General features: G+C 44.7%; 1 long non-coding RNA gene across 5 annotated transcripts in view; it reads left to right on the top strand.

The window, feature by feature from the left end:
• Nucleotides 1-14880, top strand: part of LOC108444958 — a 46432-nt gene that overhangs the window by 20730 nt on the left and 10822 nt on the right. For all 5 annotated transcript variants that reach the window (XR_001859681.1, XR_001859677.1, XR_001859679.1 and 2 more), the window contains one exon: nucleotides 8404-8538. This is a non-coding gene — a long non-coding RNA (uncharacterized LOC108444958). The remainder of the gene's footprint in view (nucleotides 1-8403; nucleotides 8539-14880) is intronic.

The raw sequence follows: 14880 nt of genomic DNA, 5'->3' as shown, positions 1-14880 counted from the left end.
CTGGCAGCTTCTGCAGCTGGAGCCCTCCTCTGCAGGAAAAGCCTCTGTTCGTAACCAGAGACACCGGCTGTTCCTTTCAAAGAGCTCCAGAAGATGAAAGGAGAGGTTTTTCTCACACCACTGACTCTCTTCATGAGACCAGGAGAGTTAAACCCTAAAAAGCCCTTTTAAATGTCAGGATGATGTAAGGTACCTGTGTCCCACCCTTCGTGGGTGTTCTTGGCTCCACTGTCCTTGACCCCAGTAATTTCAGTACTATTTGTTTTGAGTAATTTTGGTTTTGCTGCTGCATGTCCCTGTGAATAAGAAACAATGTTTCTATTGGCAGCAGTCAGTTCTCCATCCACCCATGTCTCCTCCTCAAGTACGATAAAAGTGCAGAACAGACTCTCAGTCTCTGACCTTTCCAATGAGTGTGCACTTTGTCACCCAAGAGGACCGAGAGCGTCATTCCATCCTTTGACTGTTTATGTGTCCATGCCAATGGCAGAAGGCACAAGCTTTGTGTCTAGGTTTTGAAGATACCCCAGGATCTGGATTTGGAGGTTTGGTTGATGCCACTTGTAAATCCAGCTCCAACTTCTGTAACTTGAGAGCTGACTGTGTGAAGTCACTGGGAGCTCTGCCATGCTTGTTTGGGCATGACAGCTTCACACTCATAATTTCCTGGGTTTGAGATTCAGTGTTTCTATCCCAACCAACTTTAAGTTGGGAGAAGCGGATTATTAATAAGGTTAGCTCTCCAGGGCTTGGTGTTTTTTCTTTGCATGTTGCCATTTCTGGGAACTCCGCACTGCAAAGCTTTGGACCAAAGGTCTTCTCAGGTTTTAAAAAGCTAGAAGGGTTCCTGCAAGTCTGTGGGAGGCATCTTTCTGGCATCCTCATGTGCTTGGCTGCAGTCTTCAAGACTCCAGGGAAATGAGTGAGAATCCAGCCTTCTGCATGCAGTGTCAGAACGCCTGCTAGCTTTAAAGTTAAGAGGTTTTTAAATGGCTAAAATGTTTTCTGCTTAAGAAGAATGAATCTCCCAAGAAGTACATCTGCTGCAAATGAGAGGACTGCACTTCCCATAAGCTTCTACAATGTTTGATGGAAGCTCCCTGCTAGGTCTGTAAGCACACCCTATCAAGTTCTGAGTTACAGAAAATATCTCTGAGTTCAGATTTCAAGACCATTTGTTCACTATAATTTGTTTACGCTTCACTGAAATGTTGGATTGCTAAATTCATAACATCTGCTGACGCCACTGACTGCAAAAGGTAGAAGCTGTCACTTACTAAGACTGTGAATAGACATGTTGGGAATAGACATGTTACTCAAAACAAATAGACTTTTTGGGATGCCTAGTTTATTATTCTTTAGTACTGCTAAACCGACATGGTTTTTATCTTGCAACGTTCCTAGAACCAAAATCAGGACCAGCCCTTGCATCCCCCTCACTCCACTATGGCCTAGAAATGGAAGTGTAGTGCTACTGTTCATAGGGGAGCACAGCTCTGTGCACTAAAGGGGACTAAATGTCCTTCTGGGACTGGGTGTCTGCCCCATGGCATCTTCAATTCCAAGCTCTGGTTTTCTTTTCCTAGATGGGATACTCCCACTCCATGCTAGAGTAGCTGCTTCTTGGTGCATGACTGTAGCAAGATAATTATCTTGTATTGTGAGATTCTTGCTTGGGCTGTGCCCTGAATATAAATTATTATTGTTCCAGAACACAAAAGTATGTATGAAGTTTATACCTACACAGTGTATGTAAAAAGTATATGTACCTGACCAGAAAAGTACTGATGCTGTTTGCAAGGGAAGTGTAGTGAGGCTGGAGGGATTGCTTTGTTGTTGTATGCTTACCTGGGTCTTGTTTCCTTTTTTTTCCTCCCCTTAAGAAAGGCAATTAGAGCCTACACTAGAGAAAAGAACCCTCTGAACTTCTTGTCAGGGTCACATAGTGGTTACATGATAAAAAAGGAATGTATATCCTTGAGCAGACTGTGACTTGCTTGACCTGATGAAATGTTAGGGCCTGTGATCCCATGGGAATTAGACAAATTCTGAAGTGGGGTTTGGACTTTTTCCTATGCATCCGCATTACTTTGGTCAGATGCTCCCTTCACGTGCTGTTGCTTCGATGTGATCCTGCACAAATCCCTAAATTTCTCCAGTTCTTCAATCTTCCGCTCAGTGAAATACAGAAGATGTTCATTTACTCCTGCCTGGCAGGGTTAACGTGTGGCTGGTTTGTACGGTGTGGTGTGATGCCCTGATGAAGACTATCATGTAAACTCTGATAGTGCAGCATGCCCACACTGAAAAGCATACAGACTGGAGAGTTAGACATACTTTCTTCTCACTTGCAGAGAAGACAAGTCTTTCAACATGTTTTGTTTTCAAATTTTGATCTTTAACCTTGATACTTATGATGGTTGGAAAAGGGAGAGGGTTGGCAAGTGTCTTTCTGGTAGAGATTAACCAGACCAAGAGCAGTGGAGCAGCTGGGGGGGATCCCAGCTCTTTCCTGCACAGCACACCTAACCCAAGAGTAAAGCCTGTGTCATGTCAACAAGAAAAGATTTGCCTCCACTTGGCAACAAGTCTGTAACACTAAATTTGCTTTCTTGCTGTTCTTTCTCTCAGTACTGCTGGTATTTTCTTCGTCTTCCCATGACAGCTCTCTTCTCCAGGCACAAGGGGGGTGACCACTGTGTTCTCTTAACAAACTGGAGATGAGGAAGTGATGCTAAAAGTTCATCCTTTAACAGCACTTAAGAATCTTTCTTTACCCCCTGGTGAGAGGGGAGAAAATGATGTGGAGACATTTTGGGGTTTTGTTTTGACCTTGATTTGCCAAGGTGTAGAAACTACATGAAGCAGCCCAGGGTTTTAGTATCATTTGTTCTGTCCTCTGGTTTCGTCATTTTGGAAATGTAAACAATGCACAGAGTATCTTGTTGCAACATCTTCCAATAAGAGCAGCATAAAATCGCCCTGGCTACGTGACTCTCTTAGATCCCTGCTACCCGTAATATTCCTTCTGATGAAGTAATTCAAAAGTATATGTCCAAATCGAGAGGTTCTTCATCTCTCCCGATGCCATAGTGGCATCTACCGTAGAAAAGACTAAGCCTTGGCCCCCTTTCTGCAGTGGTCACCTGCACTCCTGCAGCTGGAATGTCAGTACAGTATTTTGAAAGCAGCTGATACCTTTGTAACACTGGGGGAAGGGCTGCTCTGCTCCTTGGCTTGCCCCAGGATAGAGGCAGGGTGCACAGGCAGGGTCCATCCCTCCCGAGCTGGCTCCTGGATGTGCAGAGGAATGCTCCCCAGGCACTTTGTGAATTATTCACACCTACATCCCCCAAAGGCTCTTTTTTGGTGAGGTTTTGCATGTGTCTGAGCAATTTCCTGGGCAAAGCCCTTCAACTGTAAATCTGGCATGTTTGCTTTGTACCAGCAGTGCTACAGTCATAAACAAGTGACAGGTCTCACAATTAATGCCATCACATGACTGTCCTCCTTCAGTCTAAAATAAGTAATTCCACGGTCTTGTGAGGGCGACTATGAGGAAAGATATTCTGAAATACTAAGTACTTGAGGGGATTAGCAAAAAATGCAAACGTTTGTCTTTCAGGTTAATAGCCCGTGTGGATGCTGTCATTCTGCCCCTGGGAACCTGTGGGTTGGCATCAACGCTGTCTCTGAGCATGTTGAGAGAAGTTAAAGTATTATTAATATGGGCCACATTCCATGGATGTGCAGCTCCAAGGTGCTGAGGACACCCTTGTTAAAACCTTGGCAGATCATCACAAGCATCTTCAGTGCTTTTGGCCTGAGGGAGGTGTTCCTTTATGAGCTGCATTAGTCAGGAAAAAAAGGGGAAGGTTTCAAAACAAAACCAAAGTTCAAACTTGGGAAAAAAAACCCAAAACTTTTTAAACTAGGTATTTTTTCTGGGGCATGTAGTTGCAGGCATGTGCAGAGGCACAGTGAGTGTTGAGGAAGGTGTAAGGTTTGCTGAGAAGGGAGTTCTCGAGCTTCCTGCATGGTTGACAAGTACTGACTCCTCTGTTAAAGACCTGCTCTCTGCCAGGAAGTTTTCCAGCTGAAGTGGACATGTTCCTACCACTGAGATGAAACAGCTTACTGAACTTCAATGAACTTGCAGAAAGTATCTGAAATTTTTTTGCTCTAAAAACCTTTTCACCATGCAAGTAAATGGAATGCGTAGGACTTACGACTAATGGTGAGAAACTTCAGAGCAAAATGAGGGCATCACACAGTCAAAAGTCACAAGTCTGTTCCTTAGCACCTGGCCTGCCCAGAAGGCTGCTCAGGAAAAAAAACCCAAAACTTTTTAAACTAGGATATTATTCTGGGGCATGTAGTTGCAGGCATGTGCAGAGGCACAGTGAGTGTTGAGGAAGGTGTAAGGTTTGCTGAGAAGGGAGTTCTCGAGCTTCCTGCATGGTTGACAAGTACTGACTCCTCTGTTAAAGACCTGCTCTCTGCCAGGAAGTTTTCCAGCTGAAGTGGACATGTTCCTACCACTGAGATGAAACAGCTTACTGAACTTCAATGAACTTGCAGAAAGTATCTGAAATTTTTTTGCTCTAAAAACCTTTTCACCATGCAAGTAAATGGAATGCGTAGGACTTACGACTAATGGTGAGAAACTTCAGAGCAAAATGAGGGCATCACACAGTCAAAAGTCACAAGTCTGTTCCTTAGCACCTGGCCTGCCCAGAAGGCTGCTCAGGGGGCATCCTCTTTCCTCTTTGGTTGCAGCTGCATGAGGAACCTGCTGAGAAGTGTTCATGTAACGGGTACCAGTGCTGCCTACTCTTCAGTGGGGAGCCTCAGAGGCTGGGGGAACACAGCAGGAGCAGCGTCCTATGCAGTCCTACCCTGCCAGTCCCCCTCCTGCCAGCACAGGTTAAACATTCATACAGGTGGATGTTAATCCTCTGGAAAGAGAACAGGCAGGACAGCAATTTGAAAACATTGTCCTGTTACACTAAAACTTTATCTCTATTGTGTATTTGTTTTGAGCAAGAGTGATAGAGGCTGGTTTAAATAAGAGCGTGCTTTAAGTTCCTCTGCGCTTTGTAATAAGTGTTTTCAGCCCCTGCTCTCGTGTACAGAAAGAGAAGTCCAAATAAAATGTAATTATAGCATGGAGTTAGCTTTTCTCCCCACTTCAAAGCTTGGAATCTGGTTGTTTTTACAGTTTGTAAAAACCCATGACGTTGTCAGGCTTGGTGAAGCAATAGCCACTTCAGTGTAGCTGAGGACCTTCATTCCCCACTCTTTTCTTCAGAGGAGGGAATTCCTTACTCCTGTCAGGACTGTAAAGGCTCAAGTGGTCCCTAGAGTGGCCACCAGTTCAGGCAGGGCTGAAGTTTGAATATTGCTGCAGGTTTTATGCCAAAACTTCCCGGTGGTGCCTGGGACAGCAGCTGAACCTGTGGCTCTGCTCTGTGTTGGTGACAGCCCTGCTTCAAGCAGGAGGCTGGGCTCAGTGACACCCACTGGACCTGTGTTTTGTGGTAGCTCATGGAGGTGACTCTGAGGTCCAGCAAAATGCAAAGCCAAGCAGGCAGGGTGCAGAAACAGAAGGAATAATTACAACAGCATCAGGCCACGAAGGGGTGCTGAGGGGTGGCACTTGGGTTCACGTGCCTGTACAAATGCTGGGGTTTGCCTGCTTCCGCCATGTTAAGCTGGAAGTGAAAAAGATGTAATGCTCCATCTCAAGAGATATCCAGCCTCCTTGAAATATTTATAGCAGTTAAAGTTTCTCTGTTCAGAACAAGCCAAAAATATTGGTGTGCTTTGGATGAGTGCGTCCCTATTCATATTTCAAAAAATGCCTACCTCATAAATGACCTTCTGCAGGCTGCTAGGAAGTGCCAGACAAGGTCCTTTATACATTTGTCTAAATTACATATTATATATATGTAATAGAAATGCATTGCTGATGTTGTATCTGCCATCTGACTTTGAAAAAACTCAGCACAAACAGAGGAGAAAATGTTTCCTATTTTAAATCTCTTTGATTACTCGCCTGTGAACAGTTTATGAATCCAGTTGGCCTGCTGTAAATCTGGGAGGGATTCTTTGGACAAAGTACCTAGTGTATTTTGTACTGTTATAGCTGAAAACAAGACATCTTTTAAATTATCCACTTTGAAAAGATGTCCGCTGGCTAAATTCAGCAAAATTTTACATGCATGTTGGGTGGTGTTAAGAGTGGCCTGAAAACATTATTTGCTCTCAAGAGAAAACTTTCATCAGGGTAAAGGGAAATTATTTGGGATTTATATTGAACTGTTAGTTATTTCTGGAGGGCAGATAAAGTGGGGAAAAATCAATTCTGCCCCACAGCCTATATTGGTGAGTAGGGGTTGGTCATGCTCAGCTCACTGCACAGAAAAGAGGAACTACAGAACAAGGGCTCCCCTGTTCTCTCTGGTGCATTTGCAGGGGAACTTGGTGATTCACCACGTGAAGTCTGAAAAGCTTGGTCATCACCCCCATTCTCTTCCCTGGGCCTCCAGATGGATATAATGCTGTGCTCCCAACCATTGTCCAGCACCCCCCAAACATCGTGGGCCTGGGGGAAGGTAGGAGCTCCCCTGCATAGGAAGCAGTGCCACATTTGCAGCTTTCCAGCCTGCTGGAGCAGTTGGTGGCAGCACAAGGGTGTCCCCAGCAGCTGTGCTGGGCTGCAAGCCACCACTTTGGCAGGGCAGGAAGCCACAGCTCAGCCAAGCCCAGCAGAGGGGAAGATCCAGCCCAGGGGAGGGAGGATGATGGTGCGCTGGGGTAGCAGGAGGGGATGTGCAAGGAGCAGTTGTCCGACCAAGGCAGTGTCCCACAGGAAACCTAGGGCACACTCAAAGTGGATTTGCTCAGCCTCTGGCACAGGCAGGCCCAGGGACCTCGCTGTGTCCCCTGGGACCCTGCTGAGACAGTGGAACGGATATTCAGGGCTATGCTGGAGCAGAGCTAAGCCCAACAACACACAGCTGTTTGACCATCGTAGAAAGTCTAACTACGGAGAGGAATTTTTCCTTGTTGATTTGTATGATTTTCTTTGGAGAGTGATGGTCCTTTGGGCTCTCTGCTTTTTCACTCATCTGTTTAAAAAGCCCCATTTTGGGACATCCCAATTCTTTCAGCCAAGAAAAGCTGGATTCTGCTCCTGGCTTGCTCAGAAATGGTTGCTCAAGAGCAAAATGAAGCATTCCTGTCAGGAATTGGATGCACAACATGCAGTGTGCTCCTGGGGTCAGAGGAATAGGTCTCAGGCTCGCAGAGAAATCCTCCTCATGGCAGTGCATTACGTCAGTGCAGAAAGGGCCCATCCAACTCTGCATTCCGACAGCAAACACAGCAGCCAGGTGATATGTCCAGAAACAGGCGAGCTTAATAAACTTCCTGCTCAGCTTGAGGACAGAATAAATAGTTCCATGGTGTCTGCTGAACAAAGCCAAATTGCACACCTCTCTGTATTGCAGACGTGCTCTGGTTAAGGGACTGTCAACATTTTCCATCTGGATGGATGATTTAGCTGCCTTCCCTCACATCAGGGCGTTTGACTTACCCAGTGCTGCCACAAGACTCTGTTTTGACAGAATATAATTTTCATCCACTGGCTATGTCATCCTTGGGCTTGAAAAGGAGTTTTAAGCAGTATTAGAGTAGAAAGATAATGAATATTTAAACACATAATTTTGCAAATCCCTGGAGAATAAGAAGAAGCTTTGAGATGGACACACACGGAGTCTGGAGATGGTAAATGTTCTCCCCTCCTTGCCTTTAGTTTTAAAAGGATCCATGGGCTTGAGCTATTACTCATTAGAGTCTGCCCCCCCAGCTTTCTGTTCCGCACGGGATGAGCAGTGTTTGCATAGAAAGCAAACTTATTGCACTGTGTAATAAGATTTGAATGCAAACATTTTAACTAACATTATCTGTTCAGAGGCATTGTGTAAACAACAGTTAACCTTTCTGTGCCAAAGCTGAATGAAACTTTGAAACTGGAGGCTGGGTTTTTCGTTCTGCTGACCAGTGCCATGGATTTATGTGCTGTTGATACAACCGCTTTCTCAGGTTTCATGTATGGAAGTCTGTGATGGAGCAGTAACTTCGTTAATTTGGCCCGTACTGATTCAGTTGAATGCTAATATTTTGACCTTATTCCCTAGGAAATGTTCTTCCTGCTGCACAGACTTGGAAAGCGTGGCCATCCCTGCACTGTGAGCCACATTTATGACAAGCTTTCAGAAAGATAATATTTCACACGTAAATACATGAGTGTTGGTTGTTAACACTTTCTGTATGACCAGAAAAAGGTATGAGTCCTCACTGCTCTGTAGCTTTTGAGTATTTCTTTGTATTTTCCAGCACCCTGAGCTGTACAGTTCTGCCTGCCCTGTAACCCAGGAGGAACAAGGATGTGAGTTCTGTGTGCAGCTGACCTCACCTGGGCTTGACACGGTCATGAACCTCGCACCCAACACAGAGGATAAAGATACAGAGGTAGTTACAAAAAAAAACCCTTAAATGCAAAGGTGTTTAAGCAAACAGCTCCTTTAATGGCTTTGTGTGTCTAAAGCCCCGTGGTGGATCCAGCAGGCTCTGTTACGTAGGAGTGTGGAGAAGCTGAACATTGGTTACGTGTTGACTGACCCACATAGTCTAACTCAGTGGTCACTGAGGTGGAGTCTGCCTGGTTATCTCGAGGAGGAGGAAGAAACTGGGCTAGGAATTATGTTTTGTGAAAATACAATACAAATTCCTAACCCAGTTTTCAGCTGGGAGAACATGTTATTGTTGAACAATTGATACCACTTCATGGAAGCTTATTTTCTGCGCCTTAAGGGAAATTCAATTAAGTGAACTCCTATTTTAGAACACTGCTCTTTCCTGTCACTGATGAAGCAATAACAGTTGCAGAACATGGGATTTTCTGGGAGTGTTGGTTGGTTGCTCTCATTTATATTAATTTTTCAGCCTCTCTTTGAATCTTATCTATAATACCCTCTGAGAGAGCCCCCTAGAGACCTAACTGGTTTCACTGGTGACTCCAGGCTGCTGTATGCTTGCTGCCACAAGGCACGGAGAAACACGTCCCACAGCTGCGGGAGGTAGTGCTAGAGGTGCTGTGGCCCCAGTGAATAGCCATGACAGCAGCTGAGGTTTGTGGTATACTCTACCCATAGGCTCTTGCTGACATCCAGAGGAGCCTGTTCCTCCACATAGTGAACTGCTTCTGTCACTAACCAGCCCAGAAACCTAAATGTTCACAAGTGGTGCAAGTCCATTGTGTAGTTTCTGCCTTTCCATGCTCATCACAGCTCGGCAAATGCAGAGATTTGAATCTCACATGACAAGAAGTGACAGAATTGGGGATCAATTCTCTGTGAAATAATTTTGGTGATGGGATGCTGCCAGGACGCTTGACTCTGCATTCCTTGGACACCTGAGATTCCCACAAACTCTGAGGAGAGGACTGTGTGGGCAAGGAATGCAGCATGAACTTGTAATCTTTTCAGAGAGAGATATCTTAGCACCTTAGTGGGATGCTCTCTAGAGCCAGCTGTGCGAAAAGATGACCCTTCTAGGACTGGGACCATTTATAGAACACTGGGTTTTAGTGCAGGGCACATTTTTATGAACTCCTATAAAAGGCTAAATACCAGGTTAATTAGGCTTGACAGTGCTGACAGAGCCTTAATTAAATCATTGTTAACAATATCAGTCTTGCATAACTCTATTTCTATCAAAATCATCAGAAATTATGATATTTTCCTTGGTCCTTGTAAGTGATGAAGGTCTGACAGCTTGTTCCCATTTCCAGTACTGCTGGTTCATTAATTTGTCCATAATTCTGAGCTTTCTACTCCATTCCCATCTCTCTCTGGTTATCTGTTCTGCTTGCTTAGCCCTGACATTTTGGCTTATTCCCTACCATGCTGGATTGTGCCTTTCCTGTAACCCTTCTGTCCCTCCATCCAAACACAGAGGTACAAACGTGCAGTCCATCAGCAAGGATGGATCTTGCAAAACACCACCCACCAAGAGCTTAGATCTGGTGTATCTGGTGTTCAGCACCTGTTTTGGGGGGATTTTTGTTGGAGACTGAGTCCCTGGGCAGAACTCATTTAAGCACAGTGGAAATCCAGCCTAAGCCAGGGATGCTGGCAATCCATGTGACTCCTGGGTGCTGATTAATTGCTGGGTCTGTAAGAGTTAAAGGGAATGCAATGCCTGGTCTTGCTGCCAGAGTCTCCTGCCTGTCTGCCTGGAAAAGGGGGGCCACTCCATGCCAGCCTTTGAGTCATGCCATGAGCACAAGCCAGGGCAAAGCCCTCTGCTTGCCACACAAATCCTGGTAGCATCCCACTTCTTTCCCCTTTTCAATACCTGTGTTTCCAGGCACACTGAGACAGCTCTTAGCAGAGGTGAAGGCAGGAAACGTTTTGGAACCTCAGCCTGCTGGGCTCCTAGCCAGGGGACCACAACAGTGGACGCCTGTTGTCCCCTCCTGTCACCAGAAGCTGGGGAGCCCCCATTTTTTCTCAGGGGGGAGCAGGCAGCACAAGTCTGGGTTCGTCTGGCCTTATGCTACCCGTGGGTCACCTCAGGAACAGGAAATTCCCAGCTTCTCCCCAGGACAGCCCAAATCGGAAATGGTGCAAGGGGAACTTAACCTGGACATGATAGCTGGGATCTGGCCTGAAATCTTCCCTTCAACTCGAGAAACAGTTTGCTGTCTCTATCTAAAGGTTTTTGTCTGTCTCTGCTTAAAAGCTTTAAATAATGTCACAAAACCACTCACACATCCCACACTGCAAAGCAGATAAGCAGTGAGAGGAACTGAGAGTCTTTAATAAGCTGGAACACAACCAAAAAAGACTTAAAGCCTGTGATCAACTTGGTAGCACACAGGAGCCACCAGAGGGTGATCACAAGGATTGACTCAAGGTCTGCTCCCTCTTCTGCTTTCTTAGCCCGTTGTACATCCTTGATCTCCAAGTTAATCATTCTCTGACGACTTAGGCTTGATCAAGCCTTCAGCTCTCTTTATTGCCATTTCAGGGAACATGTGGATCAAGTTCTCAGGGTCTTGAAAGAGCCACCATGTCCTGAAATCCCATTTCTTAGGCTGCAGTTCATCTTGTCTGTTCTCCATTACTGCCCTCTTGCCCTCTTGCTTTGTGTTGGTAGTCAGCCCTTGTGATGTAGAATGCAAATGAAGAGGTTTTGTGGGAGACTACCAGGAGATTGTAATCTTCTTCTCTTATCTCTCATTCCAGACATATCCTGAAATGACTCGTTCTTTCTTCTCTTTTTATTTCACAATATAAGCATTTTGCAGAGGAGGTGACATCTTTCAGTGCTTTAGTATTTCATCTCCCTATGTCTTCACATTTTTTTCCACTTTCTCATCTGCATGTTACCAACTTAATTATGCTGCACAATGACTTTAAAAAGGCAAACTCTAACAAAGGCTAACGAGGATGTTTCTTGGCAGCTGGTCACTGTTTTGCCTTGGGCTCATAACTTCGCTTGCCACTCTCCACTGGGCACTGAAGCTGTTCTTGTGTTTAAAGATAATTGCTCCGAGCAAGATTATATCATATTTTCTGTCTATGCTTTCAGGAGGGTTTAATGCTGTATAATCTGCCCATTATAACCACATCTCCAGACAATAGAGGCTGCAGAATACAGTGTGATAAAGTGTTAGCAAATCTTGGTTGTGCTCATTCCTTGTCATTATATTTAGGTTCTAATGGTTTAAGAGCACACAGAAATTTAAAAAATGGGGCTCAAATTAATGGCTGCAGATGTACCCAGTTTTCTTCGCCCACAGCCAAAGATGACATGGACTTTAGGTGAGGTGCATGATATTTTTCTGCATCTGTCTGTCAAAGCAGCATAAGCTTAAGTAAGATCTTGCTATCTAATGATGCATATTGACTAATCACATTGTTGTGACTGAACCAACCTTCAGTAAAGGCACTGGAGAATAACTGCAGCAGCTACCATCTTCTCTGGGGAATTCCAGGTAAATTTGTGCAGCCCAATGTGTCCTGTCTTTTTATGACCCATTTTCCACAAGAAGTACCATGATGCTCATTTCTTTTGTAACAGAGCAATTTCTCATCATTTACTTTTCTTCTCTGAGCATAGTTGGTAGCTGAAGTAGCCAAATTCCATTCAAGACTGAGCAGAAATGACTTTGCCTCAGTTTCCTATATCTTGTTAGAGATATAACCAATCTTTAAAAACTTGGGAAGTTGTGTTTCTTGAGAGACCAGTTCCTTTAAATTCCTGCACATATATTTAATTTCTGAGCATCACGTGTCAGTTAAGTCCTGAAAACGTGGTGAAGACACATTATTTCCACATGGGTCAGAACCATCTTTTGCAAGACTAGAAAGAATCTGATCTTGTCTCAAATTGTACTCCTGGTTCCTAGAAATACTCTTGCTAGGAGATAAGGAATATGATGTAACCATGGATGTCCACTGGGTATTCTGGATTGAATGAAATCCTCCTTGTCTACCATGAGAGTGGTCATAGAATAAAATTTCCAGATGGGCTAATCATAACACAAACATTTACTGAGGCTTCAAGCTGGGACATTTGGGAGAACAACTACGGAGCAAAATGCTAAAAAGAAAAGGTGCACTCATCCTAAGTGGGACAGCTTTTACCCCGGAGTGGCCAGGGGAAGTGCTGTCTTCTTTTGGCCAGCATTAATTAATGGCAGGGATTCCCAGCCAGTCCACTCTTGGACTTGAAGGTGAGCTCATGAAGGCACTTACTGGGGATGAGGAGGGGTCTCTTGGGGAGCCTTGTCCCTGGAGAAGGGCACTGTGGAAATCTCTGGTGCTTGGGTGAGGCTTTACAATGATATTCCCTGTTTGTCTTCATTAATGTTTAAATTTATCGTGTGGAGAGCAGAGCCGACCTTGAGTTTGCTCTATGTGCCATCTACAGGTACCGGGATGAGAGAAGCTTCTCCTCCTGCTAAAACCATCCTCTTGCTTTGTGTTTAATGTAAACAGTGTGTTTAGAAATGTATTGTCTGTGGCAGACCTGACATCACAACCAAATTCTTTAAAATAAAATGTTTAGTGGGAATCGTGTGTCAGCTGCCTAGCGCTGAAATGTATGGAATGGAAGTAAGCAAACCTTTTCTTAATTAAAAAAATGAAAATGGATTCTGAACTTTATCTAAGGGTCACTTTGGGATGATTTTTAGACAGAAAAAATCTTGGCTTTCTGGCAGGACAGCTGTGAGGGAGTGTTCTATTCATTAGACCACAATTTGTCCAAGAAAATACGTTCCAAGTCCTAATCAATTTAGATGAAAACTTGCTGGACAGGGTTCAAGCAGGCTAGTTATGGAGTCTTAAAAAGCCAAACCCACATGTCTCAATGGGCAAGAGGCAAGATAATCTTAGCTTACAATGGAATGTTTAAATTCATACAGCTAAGACAATGACATAGGCACAAAGGTTGGTTCTTCTGTGCTGGGTTTTTTTAACCAGAAACACGTGAAGAATTGGAATTTTTAAAGAGAGGGAATATCCCTTTAAGATATAATCACTCATGGTGAATGGACTGTGGCCAGATCCATCCTTGCTTTAGTATCTATAGAAAGATTTTTGGAAAAGACCAGCTTCCAAAGCACTAGAAACGGAGGTGTGCCTCCAAACAAAGGTCCTCGGCGTCACAGGCTCTTGTAGAGTTTTATAATTCCCAGCTGTATGAGGATTTTTTTTTAATGAGCTGCTTCAGCAGTGGAAATGGAGAAGTTTGGAGAAGCTGTTGCACAGTGAACCCCTGGGAAGGTGACACCATGCACAGCATTGTTCTGCTATTGAATGTAGGCTCTTTATGATGACACATCGCTACCGAGCACAGAAAACCACAGCTCAACACACCCCCAGCCCTCCTGGGGTTAATGGTAACTATTTTAGGGGTTTTTTCTGTCATTCAGTTCATTTCTCCATTATTGCAGCTGGTAGCTTTAAAACAATGCATTTGCAGATCCATGCAAATTCCCATAGGGATGAGATATATAACCTGAGCAGTCTTTAACCTTAGCTAAGACTCTGCAAGTCAGAAAACCATTTCAGAAATTAAATATTCCCCAGGCTAATCTCCACCACAGACATGGACCAAGGGTACCTTTCACAGTAATTTTCAATGCCTGGTAGAAAGCCACAGCAACAAGTCGGTCTCTGAAGTGCCAGTTCAAATTCACCTCTTCACTAGTGGATCCTCTGCTCTCCTGCACCCATTGCTGGGAAGTGACAAATGCACCATTTCTCTTCTGTCATGACTCTCTTCTGGCACTGGAAGGCCTTCACTGACTTCAGGCGGAAAAACAATTCTTTCTAGCTGTAAGTGGCTCTGTCTACACCACAGGGCAGCCTCTGCGTCCCAAACTTGTTACTCACTAGCCTTCTCCTATCCAGGGACTGAGACCTGAGCCAGGAGCTCATCATTTCTCATCATGACTCCTGTTATTTCAGGGGGCAGTGAAACACCCTTTCTGCCAGTCCTCCTGCTTTGTCCAACCCCACCACCCTGAACCTGCATCCCCCCTCTTGACTAGGAGAGGGATTTACTGGCATGGCTGGGGCTGGATGTGAAGGAGAATGAGCATACAGTATTGTTAAGTAACTTGTGGTTAAAGTCACAAACTCTGGAGACTTCTTGACTACTGTAAACGCCAGCAGTTCGTTGTCCCACAGCCTCTTCCTTCCTTCACGCCCCACTCTGCCAAGTCAGCCACCTGAGACCCTGCTTATTTCTCTTGTTTTCCCTGGCTCTTCTCACTTGTTTACTTAAAAATCTCTT

Source organism: Corvus brachyrhynchos, unplaced genomic scaffold (genome assembly GCF_000691975.1).
Source record: "Corvus brachyrhynchos isolate BGI_N302 unplaced genomic scaffold, ASM69197v1 scaffold542, whole genome shotgun sequence".
NCBI lineage: Eukaryota > Metazoa > Chordata > Aves > Passeriformes > Corvidae > Corvus > Corvus brachyrhynchos.
Note: the sequence above shows the minus strand (reverse complement) of the source record. Positions and strands in the feature narration are given on the sequence as shown.